Source organism: Marmota marmota, unplaced genomic scaffold (genome assembly GCF_001458135.2).
Source record: "Marmota marmota marmota unplaced genomic scaffold, marMar, whole genome shotgun sequence".
NCBI classification, from domain to species: domain Eukaryota; kingdom Metazoa; phylum Chordata; class Mammalia; order Rodentia; family Sciuridae; genus Marmota; species Marmota marmota.
The window spans coordinates 17622917-17648540 of NW_026000016.1; positions in this window are offsets into that span (position 1 = coordinate 17622917).

Genomic DNA, 25624 nt, shown 5'->3' on the forward strand with positions numbered 1-25624 from the left:
GCGGGCTCAGTTCCGGGAGCCGGAATTCGGCTGCTTAGTGCTTGCTGTATGCTCTGATAGGAGCAGGGTCCAAGAAGCAGCCTCCGCAGGCTCCGCGGCCCTGAGCCAGGGCGGTTCCGGGACGGTTCCGGGAGCCGGAACTCGGCCGCCCCGCGCTCGGTGTTCACTCCGATAAGCTCAGGTTCTAAGAAGCACCCAGGCGCTGAACCCTAGCAATCTGTCTGCAAGCCGCAGGCGAATTGCAGCCTGAAATTACCTGATCTATGGCTGAATGAGCTGCGGTCAGTTGAAAACAGGGAAGGTGACGTCAGTTTACCAACATGGTGGCTGCTGGCCTCCTCTGTGGTCTGACCAGTGTGGAGAACCGAGATGGACCGCTTCCTTCCCCCGTCTCGAACCCAGAATTCAGCCCTGAGTACGGTGCTTGCGCGGCTGGCAGAAACTGCAGCGCTGTAACCCTGCGTCTCTATCCCAGCGCGCGCTGCAGACTCTAGCCGCAGGGCGGTTTGCTGAATAAGCCGTGTTACCCTCCGTGCGACAAACCTCTCGCGTTTGAGTCCCCGTAGCCGATCCTCGTGCAATGGAAATCCTTCCTCCAGGTTCCGGAGCACCCCACTATTGCTGGAAATTCCTAGCAAGATATCCTTTAGCCGTCCTGACTTGTCATACTCCCACACAGTGAAGCAGCACACGGGGGCAATGCACTCCCCTCGCCGCCATCTTCCTTCCCTCCACTCATTCACATTTTATTATGACATAGGATGGTTTGCTCACACATTAAGGGGAAAAAAAACATATTCATATGTGCCAGCTACAGGGTAAAATTGGGAAAGCAAATCTATGTGCATTTGTAATTTTAAATCAAATGAAAGCTTTCTGATTAGGTTCTTTCTTTGTTTAATCACAAAGAAATGAGAAAGAGAAAGTTGGAAAACAAAGCCCACTTTTCTTTGAAAGATAGATCTGAAGGCCTCAGAACTATCTTTCTCTTGGATACATCCATTTTATGCAACTAACACTCCTAGATTCATTTCCTACCAGGAAATGTATCCAGCAACTTGGTCTCTAGCCAGAAACTATAGAGTGAATGGTTAAGAACTTGACCTATATATTTCAAGGTATCTTTAAAAGACACTTCTCTAAAGACACTCCGTTCTCCTGGTGATTCATGTAGCTGGGCAATGGTCCAATTTAGCTGTCTAATACCTTTCCATGAACCATCTCTCAGCAGTGGTCAGGGGAGTAGCATTCAGTAATGTTGAAGAGAGCCCTTAAGGGCCTCTACTTGGGTTTAGGATGTAGAAAGTCGCAAATGAATGTCACTCCCATCCCAACAACCAGAACAAGGGAAAGAGTCTACAAAAGAATAGCATTTTTCAGTCTCTGAGAGAGCTGAGGTTGTAAGGCATCCTAATGAATCAAAATCATGCTGCTCCAAGGAGAAAGGCTCACAGAGCTATTTCATCTCTGACTGGTACAGCAGAAGTGGAGATAATTTTCAAAGGAGAACGAAGAGACCCTGACAAGTTAAATCAACATTTCAAAATTTCCTACCAAGCTAAACCACTTTTTGAAAGATCTATTATTTACTTGACAATCATTCACTGATAATAAAAATAGCTAATGCTTATCAGATTCGATGCTAAACTTTACATATTTTGCACTTTTTAATTCTTAAATAAACTACTGCAGGAGATTTTTCTTTTACAAATAAAGAAATCAAAGCTTAGGAAGAGCAAAATAATTCCCTCAGTAGAAACTAGTATATAAAACCTTTAGTGCAGGCCATGTCATTCTTCCATTGCTGTTAAGGATTAGAATGAAAACCAGAGGCAATTACATGGTTAAATTTTCTGAATATCTGGGACATATTTAAGAAATAATTGTGACAATTTTAAGGAAATGAAAAAAACATTATGTTTTAAAACATAAGTTTGTTCCCAATTAAACTGTCTAAAGTCACCTGAACCATTTGAATTCTTAAAGGAATTGAACAGAAAAATGGAAGATACAAGGAGACTAAATGTTCCTTAAAAGAATTATTTGGATGCCTAAGTATCTCATTGCAAAATCACTCTTGATAAAAGCCAATATTAACATTAGTAGAATCCAACATGTAAACATTCACTCTACAAGTGCTTTTTACAGAAATGTTACAACAAGATTAATCTAGAGTAGCAATGAAATTTAATATACCACTGACAAAGATTTAATATTTAGGATTTAACCCATTTTTTGTTCAACAAACTAGATGGGGGTGATAAATTTTGCCCTTCTTATTTAAACAAAAAACACTTTTTTAAAAAGGAAGACATATTTCTTAATGTAGATATGAAAATATTTTAATAAAATGAATATTTTATATCAATGATAGAAGAAAACACATATATTCATAATTTATATATTAAACAGAATATATATTCTATTTAATTCTATATATGCTCTATTATATATATTAAACAGAGTACATATATTTAATAGAATGTACATTCTATTTAATATATGTAAATATGTATATTTATTCAATATTAAGTAAAATCCACAGAAACAAATCAATCCAGACACTACCCAAGTGTTTTGAGAAAGAAGTCAATATTCACACGAATGGTGTGAAAATACTTTGTGTACAACCAGTGACTTGAAAAATTGTGCTCTATATGTGTAATATGAAATGAATTGCATTCTTCCATCATGTACAACAAATTAGAATAAATAATTAATTTAATAATATTCAGAGATATAAATCTACATTTATGAACACAAAACAGTGTTTTTTGGGTTTTTTTGGAGTTCTTACAAGAACTCCAATTTTTTCCATTTCTGACCAAAAGAATATTCTTCTAAGTTTTATTCCACATAGAAATTTCCCCTGATGGTGGTATTTAATGTATATCAGCTGTCATTCCTCAGTCTAAGAGAACCTCATACTTTCTGTGTCTTAAAATGTAGACAATCTTTCTATATTCCAAAGAGCTCATACCATAATGGAAATTTTGAGGTGTTTGAATTCTTGGAGATACAGAAGTATTTTTTACTTAAACTATTGTAATTGCTTAAAAGCTGCATATTTCTATTAATTTTACAACTGCTTCTTATTCTTTGCTGAAAAACGAGGGCCCCAGGGACTCAACTGGAAGTTACTCAGAATGTGAGCCATCCCTGCCACTAGCACAGAAAGAGGATATTGATTATTATGATGATGATTATAGGTAATTATTAAATAGTTATTATGTACTGTATATTACACTATTTGATTTAAAAGCCACAACAGCTCTATTCCTCATAGGTGAGGAAACAGCAAAAGAACTTAAATGGCTTGCTCAACATCACCCAACTAGGGAATGGTGACCTAGAGGCAAATCTAATAATCTGACTCCAGAGCTATGTCCTTTGCTCCATGGTACTGCCGAGCCCCTATAGCTCACCATGATGCACAGAGTCTCTGAAACTCCATGTCATAATTTGATAAATAAGATCTTTAGACTACTAGCTTAAGATTCTAGAATCCTGACAAGTCACATCCATGGAAATAGTGTGTGAATAAGTGAAATGCATAGGAATACCCTTGCTACTCCACCATGTCAGTGTATGTTACAGTTTGGATCTGGAATATACCAAAAAGGTTCATGTGTTAAAAGTCTGGTCCCCAGCTGGTGGCACTGTTAGGAAGTGGCAGAAACTTCAGGAGGTGGGGCCTAGATGAAAGAGTTAGGTCACCATGGGTATGCTTTTAAAGAGTATATTTTGTCCTTGGACACTTCCTCTCTTTCTTTCTCTTTCTGCCTCCTGTCCACCATGAGTGAGATACTTTGTTCCACTATATGATTCCCACCATGATGATGTTCGGCCTCACCACAGGACCAGAACCAATGGACCCAGGTGATCATGGACTGAAACCTCTGAAATCATGAGCCAAAATAAATCTTTGCTCCTTTTAAGTTGACTTATTTCAGGTATTTTGTCACAGCAGCAGAAAGCTAACTATGAATCAGCGAGTGTTTATTGCATGGTAGCAGGCTTGATCTGGGTGCTGAGGAACACTCCTAGTTCAGGTGTTAGTATCTGCCTAGGAATAACCATCTTACTACCATTGTGTAAATTAGAAGTTACTTGGAGACACTTTCTGAAGCAAGTTCATGTCATTAAAACAATACTCAGGCATTCAGACCTCCAATGTTGAAATTTTAAAAACATACCCATGTCCTTTAAAAAAGAAAAACACACTTGAGTTATCAGCTAATGTCCATTAAATCATGTAGCCAACTACTCTAAGGTACCCTACTCTGAATTATTTTGAAGCAAACCCTACACATTAAATCATTCTGAGTATCTCAGCATGCAATAGTCAAGGAAAGAAACTCACAGAACCAGAATCTCATTAATATACTTTAAAAATTAACATAACTTGATATCAAATATTCAATCTGCACTCAAATTTATCCAATTGTCTCCTAAATTTATTTAATACCATTTTCTTCTCTGTGGTAATTATAGATCATAATTTTCTTCCATATCTAACCTGAGATAGTAATTGATTTTATGCAATTTTTAAAGGGCATCGTATAGGTCAATAAATTTAGAGAACACTGAATTCAACAGAGTTAAACAGATTTCTTTACTGGAGATCCTTCCTAAGTCTTTAATGTGTTAATATGCATTTAGGCCCTCACAGAGAGACCTGCTTTGAAGGTTTTCCCAAATCTGTTTGAACATGATTTTTAATTTTCTGAAACAAGGAAATATTGCTATAAACAAGTGACTTGATTACTGTCTGTTTTGTCCCCCTGAAATTCAGTGGTGTTGATTCTAGCTTCTTAGAAATTTTAATGGAGATCAGTTTCATCTCTACAAGGCCTGAATACTGTTAAGTGGCCATTTGAGAGCAATGATTATATAGATAGCATGTGGGTAGGGCAAGAACTGCAATATTTTTGTAAACAAAAGTTTAGTGTATGTTGAACTAATGCATGGTTTGAATATGTGATAGCAAAAAATGCAGAGTATTGAAACCAGAACTGTTCTTAAAATGCACAACCTGTGGTCAAACTTTTGGATAAAAATAAAACTTTTGGACAACATCAGGGAACAATTTTACAGTGACAATTTCTCAAAAACTGATAGAACCTATTGTATGCAAAAAAGATTTTTATATCACAAGGAGCAGGAAATAAGCAATCTGAGAGGTACAGACTAAAGTGAGAAATAAAGGATTATTCAGGACATTTTTATCAGTTTATAAGAATAACAAAGCAGAACATTTGAAATTAGGAGTCTCCAAGAGATTGGAGAAGTGTTATCTTTGAATGAAGAATGGCTTCGTGGTCTTATCTATTTCCAGTACTGAATTTTCAGTGTTTCCTGGGGTACATGTTATATTTCTAGAATTTACTCCATCATTCTAAAACCAATTCTGTAGAGAAAAAGTGGCTCAATTTGTTTTTCAAAATGAAGAAAGCTGTATTGGCAGAAGACAATTCTTTCTCCTCTCCTGGTAAGGAGAGTCAAAGAGAAAATGGAATGCTAAAAAATAATATTATGTTAGGATTGCTTTTAATTGGCTCAGGTGACCCTGGGGCTTTTGTATCCCAGTAACACCCTCCACCAGGGCTAGTCTTTGAAATGCACCCTATATAATGGTATGGTGCATATCCACCAAGAATCTTTTCAAAGTCTCTATCTTTAAGGACAATGATAAGAGTTCAGTACCCCAGGGGTTATGTGTTGTTTCAAGATTTTACTTAGCTGACTTTCTTCAGCTTGGGCAGAAACAGCAATCAACTTGAGTGATGCTAATTGGTAGGCTGGTTGATTTCTATTTTATTTTACATCAACTGCTCTGGAAGAAAAGTTAGAAAAGTTTGTTTTTGCTGGCAGGCATCAGGAACATGACTGCAATTACCACCCTTTCATTATCCAAGCCAGGACTATAAAGAGTGAAGAATGTCAGGGCTCCATCCACTCCAGCAACACTTTTGGAATTGCTGGTCTGTGTGAGTTTCTATATCACTTTTGGTTAATGATGGGGCACCTGTGTTGAGGCATTAGCACATGAAACCTGGAAGTTGCTAGGCACTGGCCTTGGTACTGGGGCTACAGAGGTTAAAAATGGGGCTTGACCTACAGGGGTTTGCAGTCTAGTTGGGGGAACAAAATTATTAATCATGGAGCTTGTAATCTCTTTTCTTTCCTACGTTTTATTATGAAAAGCATCAACAGTGAGAGAAACTACAGGAATAGAATGTACTAAGCACTGAGCTCAATCAAAACACCAATGGCTACCATCTAACTTTATTATTCTGCATGTGTGTGATATTATTGAACACCTTGAAAGCAAGCTGCAGATGATATTGTGACATTTATATCCCCTAAATAATTCAGTTATATCTCTTCAAAATAAGACCATTCTCCTACTTAACCACAATTCTAATATATCTAAGAAAATTGTAAAAGTTCTCTAATACCATTTACTATTCCATGTATATTCAAATATATCCACTTGACCCTAAAATATCCTTTAAAATAGTTATGTTCTAACCACAATCCAATTAACATTTACACATTAGATTATTTAGTATCATTTAATCTAAACTAATTGCCATTAACCATCCCCGCCCCCCTGGTTTTTAGTACATTGGCTTACTGAGTACTTGAAGAGATCAGGTGGGTTATAGACTGCTCTGCATTCTGGTTCTGACTGCTTCCTCCTGGTGTCCTTTAGCTTCTTTCTCTGTCAATGTTTCCTATAAACTGAAAATTGGGACTAAAGTCTTCATTAACCAGATTAAACATGATTGACAAGAAAATTTAATACTTTCTTACATTGCTGATGGGAATATAAGATAATGCAGTGGCTTTAGAAAACAGTCTGGCAGTTCATCAAAATATAAACATAGAATTATCCCATTATCCATCAATTCAATGTATACACCCAAGAAAAATTAAAACACGTGTCAAAATAAAAATGTGTACACAAGCGTTCAAAGTCACATCCTTAAAATATCCAAAAAGTGGAAACAACTCGTGTCTATTAACTGATGGATAATTACAGGTTTTTTATTTCATAAACAGAATACTTTAAAAAGGAATGAAGTGCTGATACATGGATGAACTTTGAAAATATAATAGGTGAAAGAAGCTCACCACAAAGGACCACATGTTGTCTGATTCCATTTATATGAAATGTCAGCAAAAAGCAAATCGATAGGCAAAGACAGTGGATTGGTGGTTGCCTAAGTCTGAGGGCAGGAAGAGGACAAGTGAATAACTGCAAATGGGTGTAGGGTGATGAAGATGTCCCAAATTAGACTGGTGATAATTATGCAACTCTGTGAGTATAAAAAAAAATGAAATGATATGGTTTACATGGGTAACTTGTGTCATGTGAACTATATCACAATAAAGCTATTGGGGAAGAAAAGGAGAAACCTCACAGATGATGCTGTGCATTTTGCATTGTATTGCATCGAGAGACCCATCAGTTGTGTCCTGGTTAATGACACTCAATTTGACTTCCTGGTGAAGGGCGTGTCCTTGGGTCTCTCAGGAGGAAAGATCGATTTCTGTCTTTATGTTGTGAGCCTTCTGTGGGGGTGATGGATTGGAAGCACACAAACGGCCTATTCCCCTACATCTGACCAAAGGAATTATTGTACGTTGAGAAACCTTGCTTGAATCCGTGGTTTCACTAGGGTCTTCAGAATAGCCAACACTTCTCTTCACAGGCTTAAAATCTCAAATGGTTTGACATAGTTTCCATAGTCACTGGGCAAGCTGGTGGCTGAATAAGGACCAGGATCCAAGGCTCTGTTTTCTAGGAGCAAGGACATGCATAGCTATTGCCATACGGTGTCATTCGTCTATGTATAAAGAGAGAGATGGAAAATTGTTGAATGAAGAATATTGTAAGGATCTAGGAGCAAAAGTATTGCCCTCATCACCTTGCTGGAAGATGTTGGACCACTGTGAGTTCTTAAGACTAATTAGGAACACAGGGTGATTCCAGGTGTAACATAAGCTGAGAATCCCAACAGAAATAGCCTAAATTCAGAGGGGAAAACACTGTTGGTGAACAGGAGAATTGCAACTCATTATAACCTACAGCTGAGGAGGATGAGCTCTAGAACCAGATTGCCAAGATCTGAACACCATGGCTAACCCTTATTACCTATGCAACTATGAGGGAGTTACATAACCTCTCATTGCCTACATTCCTTGGCTGTAAAAGAAGAATAATATTAATAGCAACCTTGTAGGGTTTTTGTAAGAATTAAATGGGTTGGAGAATAGTTCCTAGCAATAGTAAGTCTTTAAATATATTGGCTGTCATTACATTCCACAAAAAGTTTGGATAGCAATTGCAGAAAATAAGAGTGAAGCAGAGTCTAACAACTACCTTTTCCTCTGAAAACATGGCATTGTTCCTACTCAGTAGACACTCTTGGTATCTGCTGCTGCGAGAGGTGAAGTGGACTCCAGAGAAGTCAGGCTTGGGATCAGGAGATCTGGGTTGCAATCTCATATCTGCCATCAGCCACTGGGTGACCCAGAGTCAAGTCCCTTTCATTTTCTAAGCTTCAGTCTCTACAATGCAAAATGGAGAAGTTGGACTAATTCATGGTGAAGGGCCCTTCCATTTCTGTCTGTGTCTGCAACCAGTCTGTTCTACCTCAGCCCCCAGAACCATTGCTTCTCTGAGGTCAGAGTTGGCATATGTCAGAGCACTGAAGGTTACTCAAAGTCACCTCCATTTACCTATTTTTCAGAGGGAGTAGTTTAAAGGGAATCCCATGAACTAGTCAGTCCCACAATGAGTATGTAAATGTTTAGATAATATCACTATTATTATGAGTCAATGTAATAATGTCATGAAATTCATATCAAATTTTTAAAATTTGCCCTCTACTTCTTAGTCTACCTTCAACTTATCGGTAAGCATGTTGGCCAAAAAACAAAATTTGTGGGGAAAAAATGTAAATCTTTGCTTTCATGAAGTTCTCTTTGATGCTCATAAAAACACAATGTGAAACATGTCTAAATGTGTATATTATTTTTATGAATGAGAAATAACAGATGGAAAACACTAAGCTGATATGCCCTCAGCTAGATATTTCATATATGATATTTTCCCAATTTGTATTATATGAGATATAGTAAACAATTGATTGGGAAAAATAACTGATTTGCTGATATTATTGCCTACAGTGGGAAAAGAGCTGGAAAACATCTCCAAGCTGACCTGTAGTATCACTTGCTTAAGTTCATGACAGCTACTCTGGTGATATTATTTTCTTTATCCTTCACTCATGCTTTCTTGAATCTTTTGCTCTAGACACAGAGAATTGACATGTGAGCAGCCTTGTGAGAAGGCCCTTATAATGAGGAACTAAGGCCTCCAGCCAACAGCTCTGTGAGTGAGGCTTCTTAGAGCAGATCTTCCCAGTCCGACCTTCACATGATTACAGTCCCAGCCAACATCTTGACTACAACCTCTTAGAGATCCTGAGCTAGAACTGTCCAACTAAGTCATTCCCACATTCCTACCCCTCAGAAACCTTACTAGATAATGCATGATTGACACTGTTAGCACAACATTTTGGAGCAATTTGTTATGCAGCAATAGGTAACCAATACAAACGCATAAATTAATGATTAGAAAATGTGTTTCCTACATAGGTACTCAAGGAATGTCAATATCCAGACATTGTTCTCTTTTTTCCTTTTAAATTCTACAGTTTATTACTTTTTAACTGTGTTGAAAAAAGAAAAGTCCATAGGTCATTTTGTGGCAGAACTCTCAAAAGTGACAAAGAAAATATAAGGACATATGATGTGATCTGACTAAGATCAAGTTAGAGACATGTAAAGTCTGGCTAACTGGAGGAAAAGCCCTGAAATATCACAGACAGACAAAACACTCTTCCTTCTTTGTCTTTTCCACACACATAACAAGCTGTCAGTCCCCTTTCCCTTTTCTTTGCAGGGAACAAAATTGCTTTCCTTTCTTTTTTCTAAGAAAGAAAAAAAAAAGCAAACTGTGGGTTTTTAGCAGCAGCAAGAGGCTGTAGAGTAAGCTAGGTTATCTAGGAGAAACAGGAACATTTCAATCCAGGCTAAAATGATTTCTTTAAGGATAAAGGTCCAAATATATCTCAAATGGAATTTTCCGGGAGAGGAACATATTTTGAGTTTAGCTTGCAATTAATTCATTGGTTAGACAACAAAGAAGCCAGGATTACTGACCGTATCTTTTTCAGACTATCTTGACTAGTTTAATTTGTTTCAATATGGAGTAAATGAATTCAAATGACTAGATTTAGTAATTGCAATATTATAAATAAGATGGACTGCTTCAATAACAAAAATTTAACCCCCATAGAATGGTTCAATCATAGAAGCTTAATACTTACATATGTAAAGCCCCAAACAAGCTTTGATAAGCAAACCCCAAAATACATGTTTTGATGCTGATAGAAACATGTGTTTTCATTTTATGGCTCCACCATTGTTAGTCAGCTTTTCAATTACTATAACAAAATTCCTGAGATAATCAACTTAAAAAAGAGAAATGATTTATTTTGGCTCATGGTTTTGGAGGTTTCAGTCCACAGTTGGTTAGTCCCATTGCTTTTCAGGGGTTATATAATTCATGGATCAGGCTTGAAGTAGCATGTGTTACTTCTGCCCTGAATTCATTGGCTAAAACTCAAGTCACTTGGCATCCTGACCACAAAGAGAGCTGGTGTGCTCAGGAGGATGAAGTCGGGGTGGGGGGATAGGTTCTTGAACAAGTAGACAGTATTTGCCACAGTATTAGCACCATTTACTTCTGTGTGAGCACAGATCATCTCCTCCATTGCCTCCTTTACTGATCCCACTTGTATCCCAACCTACACCCCCACCAAAGACAGATTTCTATTTGCTTCCAAAGAAATTATACCCATCTTTTCTCCATTGTATAACTACCCAGTTATCATTGTTTATGAATTTCTTCCTCACTGTTCCATTAACATCTAGAGGGTGCAGAGCATGTATTTTTGTATGTGTATTACAATATTTTATCCAGCAAATAGTAAGGACTCATTTTGAGAAACAAATAGGTCAAAGGATGAATAACATGTTGTCACAAGATATGAAGGGTCCCCCTAAAAATCATGTCCCAAGTGCAATAATGTTTAGAAGTGGGGCTTTTGGAAAATAGGGTTCTGACTTCATCAGGGATTAACCCATTGATGGATTAATAATTTGATGCTATTATTGGTAAATGGCAGAAAGTGTAAGAGGTGAGGCTTAATTGGGGGAAGTGGGTCTCAGGGATGTGCTGGAAGGGTATATCTCAGCCCCAGCCCTTCCTCTCACACTCTCTGCTTCCCAACTGCCAAGAGGGGATAAGCCTTGCTCCACCGTACCTTTCCACCATGATGTTCTGCCTCACCTCAGATCCAAAGCAATGGAACTGGCTGACCATGGACAGAAACTTCTAAAACCCTGAGCCAAAACAGATCTTTCCTCCTCTAAGTTGATTTTCTCAAGTGTTTGCCACAGCAATGAAAAGCTAACATAGCCAATTAAAAAAAAATATATGGATGATTGTGTTTTTGGGACCTCTTTTTAATAGAATGTGAAAAAGATACATAACAAATAGAAGAGCCATGCCATGTTCACAAAGGGTGATCTTCAGGCTCTATAACATATCTGTGGTATACTCACAAGTGTCAAGAAATAAACCATTCTAGCCTTTGCTACAATCTGATAATGGATAATATGCACTCTCATTTCAACACTCAGGTTTTTTAAAGCATCCAATATATACTGCCAGGAACCCTGACAGGGAAAAATTCAGACCTACAGAGAAAAATGACATCAGGGCAGACTTGGGCAAAATTTAAGAAAGAAGAAATACTGAACTAGGCATCAGATGCACTGAAATCCTCTGGTGTTCATCCTGCCCTCCACTGGCAGTGTGTCCTTGTGTCCTTGAATGAATCATTTACTCTTTCTGTGCCTCAAATTTCTTGCCTCTGAACTAATGAGATTGGACTAATTGGTCTCTCATATCTAGAATTCTAAGATTTCTTGAACTAGAGCTTTCCAAAAATCCACTCTCTGAGAGTTTCCTCCTCATCACTGAAAGCATTTGAGCAAAGATGAGATGGGCTTAACCGTAAGAACTGCATGTATTGAGTGCTTAGTGTGTTCCTGGTGGTACACCAAGCATTTATTTGCATAGGAAGAAGGTTCTAATATCCCCATCTGAGAGGAAGTGAAACTGGTGCTTACAGAGTTAAATAACTTCCTATAAGTCATCTTGTTGCCAAATGATGGGGCCAGGCTTTGGGCATGGGAAGGTGTTTTGCTCTATATGTTGCATTTTCAAGTTTGGATTAGCAATATGACTGGCTGGCCTACTGGGGACACTTCTTACTTTTAGAATTTATACATTAAGAAATTGAGTGACTGGCCTGGAAAGGATATTAAACTCTGACACTTTTAGTTCTCAGAATTTATTCAACAGCCTCCCCCCTTTATCCATGGAGGATACATATCAAGACCACGAGTGGATTCATGAAACCATAACTAGTAACAAGCCATCTATATACTATGGGGTTTTTTTCTTATACATAGAAACCGATGATAAAGTTTAATTATAAGTTAGGCACAGTATGAGAATAATAATAATAATAATAATAATAATAATAATAATAAATTAGAAAATATACTATAAAAAAATCCACTATCTCTGCTCTTGCATTTTGTAGCCATTATTAAGTAAAATAAGGGTTACTTGAACACAAGCACTGTGATGCTGCTACAGTTGATCTGATAATCAGAAGACTACTAAATAATTAACGGGAGGGTAGTATATAATACATAGATAAGCTGGACAAGGGATGATTCATGATTTCATCACACTACTGAGAAAGGCACACAATTTAAAATTTATGAGTTGTTTATTTCTGAAATTTTTCATTTAGTATTTCTGAGCCATGGTTGACTGAGGATAATTGCAATCATGGAAATAAAATTGCAGGTAAGAGGAGACTACTGCAATTGCACTTCAGTTTTCATGTAGAGTTCTTGTGAATTTGAGAAAGTTTTCTGAGTGGGAGGAAGTGCTGTTCTGTCTCTCCGCCAAGGACTATCACAAGGACTTTGGAAAGTTTTCTGACTAGCACGGGTATGTAGAATCACCAAGATTTAATTGAACTTATATGAAACACAGAGAAGACTGGAGACAGCTGCATTTCAGCAGGAGTTTGTTTAGCTTTAGGTTGCTTTAATTAATAAAATTGACTTTTGAGGGAGCTACAGATAGGCAACATAACAGTTTGTATAAAAGAAGTTTTCTCGATCCTGCATTTCTAAGGCAAGTTATACCCAACTTCTTCTAAGGGAGGTAGCAGCAAGTGTCGCTAGCCAGCCATGGGCTGTGTGCGTGAGCTATGAGCATTTGAACACATGAAGGGACTGGACTGGTGTACTGCTCTGACTGGGCTTTGCAATGTATGTGTCCATTTCCCTCTCTCTGCCTTTGATCCCACACAGCACCTAGAAGGATGTGGCCTTGCAAGATTTCAGTCAATCTGCTGACCCTAAGACATCACCAAGCAACCCCCTGAAACCTAATCCCTTGCCTTATTTGGGTTGAACTTTCTTGAATGTCTTTCTCCTCAATAAATAGGATGGTTTCAGGCGTGCTCTCTTTCTTTCCAATGGACTCTTAAGGTCGAGATCTGTCCCTGATTCCTGCAAGCAAAAGGTATTTTGTGTGTTGTGTGCTTCTTTCACCATTTTCTTAGTTATTGATGTAGCCAACTCTTGTGAACCCAGCTCAGGTTGCCAGCCCAGCTAGCTGGGGATAAGCAAGGGCTTCTGAAGAGCCAGGTTAGACCACTTGGACTCATTTTGACCATGTGCTTTTGGACAAGTGACCTATCCTCTCACTACGTCACCTTCCTCTCACCTGCAAAGAAGAAATGGTGATAGTTACCACCTTAATGAGGTTTAGAGAATGATATGAGTTAAAATTTGTGAGATACCAACTAGAGTGGCTGGCACATAATGAACACTTAAGGTGAATCCTCTCAAGTTCATGCTAGTGATGGTGTTTGATTCTTTTTTTTTAATATTTATTTTTTAGCTTTAGGTGGACACAATATCTTTATTTTATTTTTAATAAAAAATAAAGGATCGAACCCAGTAGCGCATGCCAGGCGAGCACGATACTACTTGAGCCATATCCCCAGCCCTCTTTTTTTCTTTTTTTCTTTTTTTTAATAACTTGAGACCAAAGACTCAGGAAAAACTTTATCCCAAAGTTACACAGTGAAAGAGTTACAAAGGTGAACAGACAAGAACTAATTCAGCAACACAGAACTGGGCCATGAAACCAGTATTCTTTCAGGCTCATTTGAACTTTATTTCATGGGCATCACCAGACTGGCCAGACCTGCTTGTGACTGAGCCCTGATATTTCGAGGCCCTTGAAAAACAGCTTATGATTCAGCAGAGGGTGTTTTGTTTTCTAAAGATATATTCAACTAGATATATGATATTACCACTAAAACTGTTTTTAGCTTCTTACAGAATTACCAAAAAGCCTAGGGGTGTATTAATAAATATAGGGCTGACAGCACATAATATAAAGTAATATCAAGCATTATCCATAGATATTAATGGAGGCAGGATTCTAGGGACAGACAAAATATTACCATAGGGAACTGGCCTACTTTATTATTTTTATGTAGGTTCAGATGTTAGTTATTTCATAACATAAATGCTTTATTCCATCAACTATAACCCCATCTCACAGAGTTGCCCTATTTCCCGGTGGAATACAAGCAAATAAACATTTAGGCGCTTAATGGAAATGTATGTTCTCTTCTTTCTCTGCCTTCTTTTGTAGAACAGAATTAGTTTTTCCTTAACAGTGGGCTCTGCTCTTTCAGACCACATCCAGGTCCCAAGGAGAACACTGTAAGATGAACTCCCACAGATATTTCAAAGTTGGGGACTGCTGTAGTTTGCAGAGTGTCCCCTACAGGTCCATGTGCTAAAGCTTGGCCCACAGTACTTGGCATTGTGGGGGGAGAGGGGGTGGGTGGAACCTTTAAGAGGTGGGGCCTAATGGGTTTCTTAGGTCTTTGGGAGTATGGCCTTGAAGGGGATAGTGGGACCCTGATCTCTTCCTCTTCCTTTCTCTTCTATTCCCAGCCATGAGATGAATGGCTTAGCTTCACCTTATGCTTCAGCCATAATGTGCTCACACAGACCTTGAGCAACAGGGCAGATTCGTCATGGATTAAAACCTCCAAAACTTTGAGCCAAAATAAACTTTTCTTCTTTATAAGCTGATTATCTCAAGTATTTCATGACAGAAATGGAAAAATAACACAGGTATCCTTTCATTCATTAAGATTTAACAGGAGGGGGAAAAAGATTTAATAGGAGGTCTCATTAAAAGTTATGCTGACGTGACAGCAAACTACTCAATTCTTTCAAGACCCAGTGGAAATGGTAATTTTGTGTGATGTAACTAAACATCTTGATGGCTGACTTAATTATTTAAATGTTGATCTGTTTGCTTTTGATGTTGTAAATGCAAAGCCTTAACTCAAAAATAACAACGTATCTCAGAGTAATACTTTACCAGTAGGGAAGAGCTTCTGGGGGTAGCCCAAACTAATTGATCTCCTCAATTGAGGAGAGAGAAAAACAATGATGTAACATTCATGGAAACTCCATTGTGACCTGGATTATTGGAATTTTTTCAAGTTTTATAAATCCTATTTGATCCTATTTTTGATTGAAAATAAAAGTTATGTGATAGGTTCAAGAAAACAAATAATGTCCCTAATGGGCAATGCAGGTCAGGACTAGAAGTAAACATGGATTTTCAATTCCTTTCTCACTTCATCACCCAAGCAAAATCAGAATCAAAACAAAATAAAAATAATATGATGGTCCATGTCAAGCACTGTGCTCATGCTCACACAAGGATGCAAAGAAATTTAACATGCTCTCCCTACCTGGATGCTTTTCACTAGCTCAGACCTCAGATGTCTTCCTCTGATAACATCCTTAGCTAATGCATTTTAAATGACTGAATCAATAATTTGATGTGTTATTTCTGTAAGATTCTAAGATGGTCCACAAAACACTATTTAAAAATTCATATTTCTACACACCAGATGTGTCCCTATTGTTCACAATCAATATTGATTCTCTGGCAGGAGAACCAAAGGCAGCTCTACAAAAGATTCCTCATTGATATTCCTACAATTTTCAGCAAATAGATGTGAGTAGAAAGCAGAACTGGGACCCTGTATCCAGGATTTTAGTTCCATCAAAGTGCCATTGCTGATGGGTTCCTAAGCACCATCTAGGAACAACCCCACCGTGGGGTTGAAGCAGGCTAGCCAGAAGAACTGTGACCCTCCTCTTCCCTGACTCCCAAGTAATTTTCTATCCATGCTAAATTGGACCTTCAATGGGGGCTGGAAACTTCCAGAATGCAGAGTTGAAAAGCCCATTGCTCTAATGTTCTTGCTCTTCCCATTCTACCAGTCCCTGGAGAAATCTCCTAGACCCTGAGAGATTTCAATTTAGTTTCAATCCATCCCAGAAGGAGTATAGAAAACCTATTGGTGACAAGTCCCTCTAGGTCCTTAAGTTTGGGGAGAAACAATAATATTTTGCCTTCTTTTTTGGGGGGGGTAGGCATACCAGGAATTAAACTCAGGGGTTCTCATATCCCCAGCTATTTTTTATTTTTTTATATATTTTATTTAGAGACAGAGTGTCATTGAGTTGCTCAGGGCCTCTCTAAGTTGCTGAGACTGGCTGTGAACTTGTGATCCTCCTGCAGACTTCACTGTCATTCTAGCTCCTCAATTACTTGAAACAATTCAAATTTCAAGTACCACAGACCTTCTCCCCTGGACACACCAAAAACAAAGGCAATTCCAGAGTTTAGGCTCCATGGCTGCTAAGGGGGAAAAAGTGAAGCCAACTATGGGCTCTGGATGCATCTCACTCCCAGAGTCAGTTCAGCCCAGGCCTGGTGCAGGAAGGCAGGCAGAATGACCCCTTAGTCCCTGTCCCTGAATGTCAGATGTGTAAAACCTGAGCACCAGTCGGGAGTTTGCATCTCATATGGGTTTCAGAGTTTTGGTTTTTTCCCTCACATTTTCCCTGTGAGGAATAGCTCCTATCCAGCAGGTATACTTCTGTGGAAATCTGTCTCAGTGAGGGCAGTGGGCAGCTAATCTCTGTTCTCGCAGTGAGGTGCAGACACTTTGGAGCCCTCTCTCTGCCCCAGGTCTGTCCCGACTCAGGCCAGTGATTCAGAGAACAAAGGCTAGTCCTTGACCCTGGTTCCCTCTCAGCTTCCTCCCTTTCATTATCTCCTCCTGTAGTGTCAGCTGTCAGGTTACTTTGTCACCTCCAGCAGGGTGGGGAAAGCTTTCTCCTCTGGAAATAAAACTGCAGCCTCTTTCTCACAACCCATTCCTGTGGGCTGGGGCCTTCCAGCCCGACCCTGGCAGTACAGCCCGATGGGGGGTGAATTATCCTGAGCTTTTAAGAGCTTGAGTGAAATCACCTCTGACAGAGGCAAACTACTTCAGTAAAAGAGTTTTCCACACTCTTGGTTATATCTCAACTCAGCTGATCATCTCCCACTCTGAATTTCAAAAGAAATTTCTGTTTTGCTTCTGGGTTTAGAGCATGGGTATTAATGGGAGGAACTTAAGAATGTGGGCCTATTGAAGCAGCTGACCTTTATAGGGCCACAGCTGGCAGCAGGACAAGGTGTGGGGTTGAAAAATCCACCACGGACTGCATGGATCAGGGTGTCCTGTCTCCGACATAGGAACTGACCCAATGTTTACAGAAGGCAGAGTACTGCTGGCCAGAGTTACCACCATCTCTGTATAGTGTCTAGAGATAAATGCATATTTGCTGTCTGAGGACTCTCAACATCCACACACCCTACTCCTAGGAAAAAGCCACAATTTTCATTTGGGAATGCACCACCAACCCAAATTTCAGTCTCAGTATATTTGATAGAGCTAAACATCACCACACCCCCATCTATCAAAGCCACTCATTTTTCTGACTCTGTAACTGGTGTGCAAGTGGCCCCATCAAAGCCAGACAGAGTCCATGAGGCCTTAATGGAAAATCTGGATTGAATTTTCTACCAGATTTAAATCTGATCCTACAGCCCCTGTCATTGTGATACCACAAGGTCAATCCTATCTGAAATGGAACCAACACAGAGCAGAGTACAGTCAAGTAAGGAGGCAGAAAGAAACTACTTTCTGATAACAGAATATGTGCCCTGGACCTTTTTACTCAAATCATTTTGAGTTGAATTTTTGTTCACTTATAAACAAAAATGCACTATTAAAACAAAGGAAGGCAAAACAAGTATCAGAGACCAGAAATGAGGAATACCCGGCACCAGATCCCCAGATAAGGAGGCAAAGAAGTAGAAGCATTGGATAATCCTAAGCCTGGCATTCAGGTCTTGGGTCAGTGCTCTCCATGATTTAACTACAGAGGAACCACACAGAGAACTTAATAGATTCCCAGTCATTTCCACAACCAGTTTGGATCCTTGAGTCTAGAATGGGAACCTGGGATCTGGTATCCAGGCAATTTGGAGGCAGATGATGCAGAAATTCACTTTGAGCACACTGACCTGCCTTCTGAGCTTAGGGTTAACAGAGTTTTGTCGGGGAGAGGGGCGGGGGGTGCCATGCACAAGAGAAGAATATTAGTCCAGGGTTTAGAAAGGGACTGCAGGGACAAGTTCCTCAGTGGGTAACTGTGACACACTGTTAAACTGAGGATCACAAGTAATGATTTTAGAGCTGGAACATCACACCACAGTTTGGAGAAGTAGGAACTTGATCTGAAGCACCGAGTGAAAATTTTCAAGTCTAAACTACTCTCATAGGTTGATCTCAGCTGTTCCTACCAACCAACCTCTCTGGCAACTAGAGATTGGGAAACTAAAACTCAGAACATCTAAATAGCATGCACAAAGCCACACAGCTAACTTGTCTGATAGCCTAGACCTGGGTCCAGGTCCTAGCCTAGACCTACTGATGCCAAACCCCACACTTTTTAAATAATTCCCATTTCAGCTGGCAAAAAGGCTGGGACTCACAAAGGTCAGCCTCCATGCTTTGATCAAAAGCAGAATCACAGAGGGTAGATCTCAGTGAGAAGACCCTGCTCAGCCGGACCCAGATGAGGGAATGGACCACTCCACCTGACAAAGCAGGAAGCCAGGACCATTTTAACACCTTGAGTTTCCTCAATTCATTTTGCCTAAAATACCCTGCCCCAACCTGGGATGGAGAATAAGGGAGGAAGGATCACCTTTGGAATCAACGGAAATGATTCTCTTTTACAACCAAGTCAACCCCTGACATTGGCATGAGCCTACCTGTGCTCCTGATCTGCCCTTGAAATATGAGAGGTGGACTCTAGTAACAATAGGATTGTAAGTCATCTAATCCTCAACAGCAAAGTGCAACAGGCCTCATCTGCATGTTAATTCAGTTCAGGGCAAAATTTTATGCAGCAACTACACTGTGACAGGTATTGTGCCACCTCAGTGGGATACTTGAAAGGAAATAGAGAGTGCTCCTTCCTACCTTTCAAAGTATGATTCTGTAGAAGAGATAGGAGCATGAAAAGTAAGGACTATTTAAAGTAATAAACGGTACAGTATGGGCAGGAGGAGCATATGGCAAGCTAGGAGGTTCTAGATTGTCTCTAAAGCTAACTTTTAAAGGGAAATGTATGTAGGTAATGGAGGAGGACTGGAATAAGGAAGAGTCTATGTGTGGTCAGAATTCCCTGCAGAGTCATAGAAGGGGTTGACTACTGATGAGGTCATTTCATCCTTCTTTGAAATGCAACTTAGAAGTGGACAACCTCACCAGATGAGACCAATAGTGACCCCTAGAGACTTCACCACAGGACCAGCGGGTGTCCAAAACCAAACTTTGTCCCTAGTCTCTACATGGCATCTCAAAATAGGGTACCTCCTGCCCCTTATTGGTGGAACATTGATAAGTGACAATGAAATAGAACTGATGATTTATAATAGACTTACCTGAATTCATTTTCTTTATATATAAAAATAATATATAACTAATATAAAAATAAATATTTCTCAAATTTCATTACCTAAAGTTAATTGTTATCAATATTTTTGGTACAAATTCTTGTAGATAATCTTTAAAGAGAAGTTGGCAGGGCATGGTGGAGTATACCTGTAATTCCAGTGAATCAGGTGGCTGAGACAGGAGGATCTCAATTTCCAGGCAAACCTTGGCAACCCTCTCTCAAAATATAACAGGTCTGGGGATGGATCTCAGTGGTGAAGCACCTGTAGGTTCATTCTACAGTAAACCACCCCTCTTGAAATAAAGTGTGAACATACTATACATATTGTTTTTCTAAACTGCCATTTATTATAAGCATCTTTCCATCAGATATTTAAATGTAATATAGCATTAGTGTTTAAATAACATTTCCTGTATAATTAACCAATCCCTGCTATTAAACATTTAGATTTGTTTCAATTTTTTACTCCTATAATCTTTGAAAGTGTTTTTAATTATATTTTTAAGATAAATTTCTAGAAATGTTATCTCAGATATTTTTTAAACTCTTGATACATGTTGGAAAATTGTCCTCAAGGAAGATTACAACAATTTACCTTGCTCCTAGGGGCAACATTCTTTGAAAAGTACACAGCATTTAATTTAAATATTAAAATATTTAACTTTGATAAATGTAAACTTCTATCTTTTCTTTTTCATTCCAAATGTTGTGTGTCCCACCCACTTTTAGTGTCTCTTCACACTGACGAGACAATTGGCAAATGCTAACACTTCACAGTTTGCAAAGCACTTTGACACACTTTTAATGCTTCTAACAACTGTGAGGGATAGGACTTACTATTAGTATTCCCAAATGCAAATGAGACCCAGAGAATTTGAGAGATTTCTCCAAATCCTCATGGGGAAGAGACATTGGGAATGAGATAAAAATCAAGTTCATTTATCTCTTAGTCCTAGTTGTCCTTCCACATAGGTGATTCTCCACCTAGGTTGCTCCTTAGAATGTACCATCTTCAGGATTGTGATTTAATTCTCCTGGTGTGGATGTCTGTGATGAGTGAACACTCTCAGACCCATTTGAGAATCTGATGGAAATGATAGCTCTACTTCCCAGAAAAAGGGACACACATATGCACACATAAAAAATAAACACAATTCAGGAGGAAAGAATCTGAAAGACCTGCAGCCACAAATGGGCCCAGAGTATAAAGACTTCACTCTAAGATTCGGTTAGTGCATTATGAATTAACACGGTAGTAGGCAGAATTCTAAGATGAATCTTGCTCTTATATAATCCCTTCCCCTTTGAGTGTGGGTATAACCCACTGTCAATCCCAGGATTATGTATGGCAAAACATACCACAAAAGAGAGATTTCCTGGGCAGGCCCAATGTAGTCATACGAACCCTTTAAATCTGGATCTAGGGATCAGAGGATATGAAAGTTAGAGATGCAAAGCATAAAAGAGATTCAATGCAGTTCTCCTGCTGACTTTGAAGATGGATCAGACCCTGTGACAAGAACCTGAAGGTGGTCTTTATGAGCTGAAAGTATACACATACCAACAGACATCATGAATATGGGAATCACAATCCTACAACCTCAGGAACTGAATTCCACCAATTATCAGGAGAGTTAGAGAAAGAACTGGAGCCCCAGATGAGAAACAATCTTGTCTGCTACCTGATTTCAGTCCTGTGAGATCCCAAGCAGAGAACCTAGTCATATGGTAACTAAATTTTTGTCCTACAAAACCTGGGAAATAAGATTATTGTTCTAAGTTCCCAAGTTTGTGGTCATTTGATAGGCAGCAATAGGAAATTAATCAACCTGATATATCTGAGCACCTGATAAGTTAACATTGAGATAACTCTTATAAGGGATAATAGCATTTTGGCTCACCATTCCTGGCCTGCCTTCCATGAGCATCTGGTGATGGATGGACACGGACACACACACACACACCTGAAGAGAGCCTGTGCTGAATGCTATGTATGAATAGTGCTGAAACTGGATCTGCTTTAGGAGTCCAAAGAAAGGAGGTTTCAGTGGAACAGGGGCACTGTCAGAAGACTACTGACAAACAGGAGGACCATGATCTGTGCTTTGGGGAAGCCGTGGTGTGAACAGCAGCCATAGGTAGGAGTTCTCTGAAAGTGGAGGAGACAGATCTGGAGCAGGGACATCAGAGCATTTCCAGAAAACAGTGATTAGATTTGACTTGCTAAAGCCCAGGATCAGTCATGGATCAATGGGAAATAATTCCAGAAAGGTAGGAAAAGACCAAATTGTATATAGTTTGGACCTTTGGTCCTGGGTCTGGTCATCCCTCCATGTGCTATGGAAATCCATGGAAGATGCACTACCTAAAGTGACTTTCTAGGAGGAAGGCTTTAGGAAAAGAGAACTGGGCTCTCATGACAGACCCATTTCTGAATGTTCTTCTCCTTAGTTTCTCCCCGTGTTTTTATTGCCCAGGGAAGGAAGATGTGCTGAGTAAGGCAGCTGTGGAACCTTGCTCCTGCCCAACTCCACAGCACCATCATGGATTTTCTGGCCCATCTTTACCACCTGAGCTCCTCTGCCCTGGTGCTAGTGGTCCAAGGGTAGCACACCACTGCCAATCAAAGGGGACAGATCTCCCCTCTGGCCAGCACAGCCCATGTGACATCTCTTTTCTTTTTTTTCAATCCTCATGGCCCCTTGCTTTGCTGAGATTAAAAAAAAAAAAAGATACTCTCTCAGGACTTGATAAATGGTACAATCTGCTCTTTCTTAGAGAAAGCGAATATGGTATATATGAGCTGCTTCTGCTTTTGAATATTTCATTTATCTTGTGCCAGACCATCAACAACTACAGCAGATCAAAGTCAATATAGAAAGGAGTAAATTTCTTTTAGCAGTTTTGAGGGTTTATAACTAATATCAGACAGCTCCAGAGCTATGAAAACTAATGGAAACTGAATTTACGATTTGGTGTTGGCTCTTATAAGTAGAAATTTGATGCAAAACTCTAATGTGTTGGCCATAAAGGGCTAGCTTTGTCAAATCATCCATTTACATAAAGTTAAATTTATTACTGGTTTATTTCCACAGTATGGTGCTCAGCACACACACACACAGTCCTGCCCTCTTTCAGCAGGTTGAACTAGGAGACTTTGTCTATCCTTCTGGCTCTTAGTTTCTTCTTCTGTAAAATGGGAATAAAAACATGATCCAGGGTATGTATGGCTGGATCATGCTATGCCACAGGTTAAAGCTATCTCACCTGGGAATGCCATGTTATTTACCTTTCACCAGTAAGGTAAATGTTCATTGCACAAAAATTTAAAAGTGTTCCTACCACAGGCTGGACACTGTGTAAGGTTCATTTCCATCTGTGTTAATGGATTTACGAGAACAGCCCTCATTCTCAGACTGTTGGTAGTGTGCCAGGTTTTATGAACATTGGAATCACCTAGGGAATTTTTTTTAATTACTAATTAAATTAGTAATTTTTTAAATTACTACCCCACCACTAAGATTCTGATTTCATTGGTCTGGGTGCAGCTTGGTCCTTGGGATTTTTTTAATTCTCCCTAGGTGATTCCAATTTACAGCCAAGTTTGAGAGTACACAAAGCCAAGTTAGCAGTGCAGTCAGGGACTATGAAAAGGCCAAGCCACAGGAAATTGGTCACACTTAATTCATGACATGGGCCTCATCCACACCTGCTGAAACCGTTGGCACCCAGGAGGGCAAGGAGCTGGCTCAGGGGATGCCACTGATGGAGGCAGGAGAAAATGAAGAAGCAGGAGCCAAGCCTTGAGTCTGGGCCTTAGTGTCCCAGATTCCAGGACACAGACCATGGCCTTAGCTATTCAGGCAAGGGCTATCCTGGAGGACCATGTGGGGACTCTCGAGGCTGACTGTCCATCTCATCCATTTCCCTCCTCTTTGGGAACTGCTTTTGCTAGAATGCTCTAGCCCTTAGATCAACAATCCCTGGTCTTTTATCCTCCTTTAAAGCAGTCAAAACACAAAGTTGATATTTAGAGGCCTCATTAATGAAACAATGATCCAACACAAAGTCCCAGATGATTTAAATAGAAAAAAAAGCAGATGCTTCCCAAGGCAAGAACACCCCAATTGTAGTGCCCCAATAGTTTCTGGAATATTCTTTGTGTGCAAGCATTTGTTGCTGCTGTTGTTGTTTGAGATGCTATGGGCTCAAAGCCTTAATCTTGTTTGATGATGCATAACAATCACAAATCCTAAAACCAAATGAAGCAGTAACAATAGGGTGGGCTGATGTTTTAATCAGCTATTGCATTACTGTGACCAAAAGACCTGACAAGAACAATTAGAGGAGGAAATGTTTCTTTGGCTTACAGTTTTAGATGTCTCAGTCAATATATAGCTGACTCCATTGCTGTGGGCCCACGATGAGGCAGAACATCATGGCAGACAGGCGTGGTAGATGAAAGCAGCTCAGGACATGGCAATCAGGGTGCAAAGAGAGCTCTCATTCACCAGGGACACAATGTAAACCCAAAGGAAAGGTCCCAGTGATCTACCTCCTCCAACCACACTTTACCTGCCTGCAGTTACCACCCAGTTAATCCCTGTCAGGAAATTAATGCACTGATTAGACTATAGGTCTCATAACCCAATCATTTCACCACTGAACTTTCTTGCATTGTCTAACACATGAGCTTTTGGGGGACACCTCATAGCTAAATCATAACAGCTAATTACTCAGAGTCGACATCTATTTTAATTACTGCCATGCCCTCTCCACTAAGATCATGAATATGCTGATTTCCCCACATATTTTTTCCCTTTTTTTCATTTGTTCTTTTTAGATATACATGACAGTAGAGTGTATTTTGACATACATATAGGGGAGTGTAACTTCCTATTCTTGTAGTTGTACATGATGTAGAGTTTCACTGATCATGTATTATATGAGCATAGGAAAGTTAAGTCTGATTTATTCTATTATCTTTCCTATACCCCTCCCCCTCCCTTTTCTTCTTTCCCCTTTGTCTGATTTATTGGACTTCTGTTCTTCCCCACCCACCCTTGTATGTGTTAGCATCCACATATCAGAGAAAATATTAGAACATCAATTTTTAACTAACCTCAGGTCATGCAATGATTATTCCTGATTTATATCCAAGTGGGTAAACCCTTCCCAATTTCTGCGGTTCCTCCTCTGAAGGTGCACAGGGTGTACCCGTGGACACTGACCCTGACCACTAGGAAGCCGACCTCTGCTGCCTGCCTTCCCAGGCCAGGATAGTGACATCACACTTGCTGCCTTTGGAACATATGATTAAGTTTTGGCTGCCAGCAGCATGACTGCTTCCAATAGCTTTGTCTGCCACTGGGTTCGCTTTTCTGTGCCAGAGGCCCTGGAACAAAGGAACTACAGATGTTGCTATGATGTCCTCCCAATTCTCCAGGGCAGGGTAAAGCACTGCCTGAGGCGGGGGTGG